The following is a 3,988-nucleotide window of genomic DNA, read 5'->3' on the forward strand; positions in this document are numbered from 1 at the left end:
ACAGTCGTGGCTAGAGCAATTCTGGGTGTTGTTCCAACTGGTTATTACTATGGTAACAAGTGTGGTGCCCTTACATCTGTCTGAATAACAGGCACAGGGAGGTGAAGTCACTCAAAGGCGAAAGACAATAAATGGACCATTAGCAGGATTTGAACCCATATATTCCATGTGTGCTCTTACAACGTTTTTAAATCTGCATGTATTTATTAATGTAGGGGCGAGAACATGTATGTGTGGGAATCAGAGGACAACTTACCTGAATCCATTTTCTCCTTCAACCATGTGGTTCCCAGGGAAGGATCTCAGATAGAAAAACAGACTTGGCAGCAAGTATCTTTACCACCAGAATCATCTCACTAGCCCTCAGTTGTATCATTTCGTGTGTGTTCTTTGTGTGAATGTGCATGTGTGGAGGTCACAGGTCAAAGTTGGGCATTTCATAAATTGATATTATACTCCAAGTTGACTTTATGAGTTATTGGGCATGGCAAGGCATCTCCAGACATAGAATTCCCCAAGATGTACCAACGGAGACCTTAAGGACATGGGAGGCATTGTGGCTTTCTATTTAGAGCTAAATAGACAAAGTATTTGCTAACCTGAAGTTCAGACAGTGCCTGGTTTATTTGTGCTGTGAGTACACAGGGCCTTGAGTCATTAAAAGATAATCTGTGTTTTTGATTGCGTCAAGATCACATCCCCATAAATTCATGTCTGTATTGTAAACATATTGCTTTAATTTTCCTGTTTGTCATTCTGGCCCTATATATTCCACCCCTTTTGTACTTTGTTTTACCTGAGATCAAGTTCAAATCCCTAGAAGCTGAATATTTCCCCCCTGAAGAGGCCAATCTGGATGCCAAGATTTGATGGACATCATAACATGATCTGGAATCCCTTCAAGCGTAACAAAGTAATTGTTTGAATTTTTTTCCTTCCCAAACATTTAAATGAGGAACATTTTCAGCACCTGGGGTATTCAAACACAAGTTTTGAGTTGGTTCAGCTCCTGTCCTGAATCTGGTACCCTGTACCAAGTTCCAGTGAAGAGATCTCTGGTTGCATCCTGGCTCAGGGTGGCTACTCATGAAACCCCAGCCCCTTCCAGATTACAGAACTTCCAAAGAAGCCTTTCTGCTAAAGGAGACTTTGAGGTGCAGCAGGCTATCCTGGCCAGCTCTGAGGAGGAGGAAGCACTGAGAGGCCAAATGAGAGTCTTGCTGCTGAGAATCTAGTAACTACTGGCTCTGTGGAGCTCGGTCAGGTAATGGGACATAGAGAAAACCGTCTCTGTACAGAGAGGGATAGCTTGCTGGATCCAGCCTGGTCAGGTGCCTCAGGGACATGTCCCTGCTTCAGCCATCTATGACCACTGAAGTTCGGGTTTTGATTTAGACACAGAAGTGTGTGGTTGTGTCTTGCTATAGATGCAGCTGATGCAAGCCCAGGGCTGTTGAGGGGATACCTCAGCCATTCAGTCTCCATCATTCACCTCTGCAAGATAAAGCCTTAGGGACCACCTTCCTCAGCCTGCAGGATGATGACCAGATCTCCTGCACTGGGAAATCAGTCTGGACATTACCAATGTTGCTAAGCTAGTCCCATCACACCATGACTCCCTACACTCTCCCTGTGATTCCCATACTCTGCAACACTTCACATGTTACAACTTCTGATATGCCACCTACATCACAAGTATCCACCAGGGAGTGTAAGCTCACTGTGAAAGGGAAACATAACCAGTGTGGAAATGGGGTGATGGCAGGAATGTGGCAGCTGGGCTTCGATAGTTTTGAACTTCTGGACCCAAAACTCAGTTATGGCAATAAACATGAGTATAGTGCAATATTTAATGAACCCAGGGAATGTTGTGGCTCATGGGTAAAGCCCCTGCATAGAATGCCCATTATTTTTTCTAGAGATAATTAAAAAAGGTCTCAGCCTTCTGGAGTATGCAGAAGGTGTGACAAAGGCTGGCACTGTACTGCTGAATTCAGATCATGAAGGGACAGACAAGGTTGTAGCTAAAGTTTTCCTGCCTGGCCCACACTCAGGACAAATCTCTCTCATCTGCCAATTCCACAGCCACTCAGACCTGACCAAGTAAACACAGAGACTTATATTGGTTACAAACTGTATGGCCGTGGCAGGCTTCTTGCTAACTGTTCTTACAGCTTAAATTAATCCATTTCCATTAATCTATACCTTGTCACATGGCTCGTGGCTTAGCATCTTCACATGCTGTTTCTCATCGTGGTGGCTGGCAGTGTCTCTCAGACTCAGCCTTCCACTTCCCAGCTTTATTCTCCTCCTTGTCCCGCCTACACTTCCTGCCTAGCCAATGGCCAATCAGTGTTTTATTTATTGACCAATCAGCAACACATTTGCCATACAGAACATCCCACAGCACAAGGTAACCCTTTGACATTGGGAAATGTTCTGAGTGGGCCTTTTGGAGGCCCCAATATCAAATTTGACCCAATCATTATCTGTCAGCATCAAAACTCCCAAAGTTAGATTATACAGTGGTTTGTTAACTTCATATTTTTATATGCCCATGAGAACAGACAATAGGCATAACGAGGTATTGTATAGTACAAAGAACTTCTGAATTAAATCAGTTTGTATATTTTAAAGATGTGTTAACCTCAGAATGGAAACTGGGATATGTGCTCCATTGGGGAAGAGATTTTGCCTTCATTTTCACAGGAGAAAAAAAAAGCGGTGAATGCCATCAGGATTGATAAAGGTAAGGTTTGGATAGGAAGGACCTGCTTAATAAGAAGAAGTGACAGTTCATCAGACAGCTTGGTCATTCAATCCAAGCTAATATAAAGACTAACAAATGTCTTTCATTCATCAGACAAGGAAAAATTTTAAAAAATGTATTTTCAAATGATAATTTACCAACAGCACACTTGTCTTACTGGCATGATATGAAACATGGGTTTTCTTGTACCACATGTGTCAATTCCATGCTACCATGTTAGTCTGTAGATTGTAACATGACCATGACATTTTGAACATCACCTTTTGAGTTTTCTTCTTAAACAAAAAGAATATTTTTATTGTTATCTGTTAAAAATCACAGTTAAGAGATTTACATTTTTAAAGTAAATTCAAAGGGTTACCACAGCTCAAACTGTTTTTCTAATTATCTCAGAGTTGGAGTGATTGGGAGCTAAGATGTTTGAGAGAGCAGTGATAGCTCATGCTTTTATCACTGCTGAGACACAGATCTCTACAGCTTAGTGTTTTTTAAAGGCGTGGTAGTTCACACCTTTAATGCCACTACTCGGGGTCAAAAGTCAGATGCCGTGTTTACAGGTTATTGCAATAAATCCTCTACAGAATTACTAGAAAGGGCAGCTAATTCCCAGTGGCAACAGGAAAAAAGAGCAGCTTTTGTGGCTGCCTTTGTGCTCTTCTCTGTGCACGCAACCTTGACCACTGTTTAACCAGATGGTATCCTGATGATAGATATCATATTTATTGCTTAATTGGCCTCTATGGACTCTTCATAAAGCAAAAAGAGTCCACTTATGTTTACCATATGGATTCTATTGCAAACACTTTCCATATAAGGATAATAAATATTCTCTCAGAAAAAAAAACTGCACATTTTTTGAGGCATGGAGAACCTAATAGGAAGGCCAACTAGCCTATGGTCATCTGGGCACTCCTTACAATGATGGATTGGATCTCTTCAAAGGCAGAGTCCTCAGCAAGGTAGGGAAGGTATTACAGTGGAAATGGTACATATCAGAATTCCTTAGTGACTGGGATATGGTTAGCACTGAAAAAATAGTTCAGAACCTAAAGTGCTCACCCCTCCTCCAAGAGAGGCAACTATTGAACTGCAGGGACCAACAGAATGGTCAAATCATTTGGCTAAGGCATGGTTTACTGACGGCTCATCAACCATTGATGGATCCCAAACTAAAATGAGAGTGTCAACCTCTAGACTTGAGATGGAATGGCCAAGTTT

Source organism: Peromyscus californicus, unplaced genomic scaffold (assembly GCF_007827085.1).
Source record: "Peromyscus californicus insignis strain IS unplaced genomic scaffold, ASM782708v3 Scaffold_1__1_contigs__length_55948999, whole genome shotgun sequence".
Classification (NCBI taxonomy): domain Eukaryota; kingdom Metazoa; phylum Chordata; class Mammalia; order Rodentia; family Cricetidae; genus Peromyscus; species Peromyscus californicus.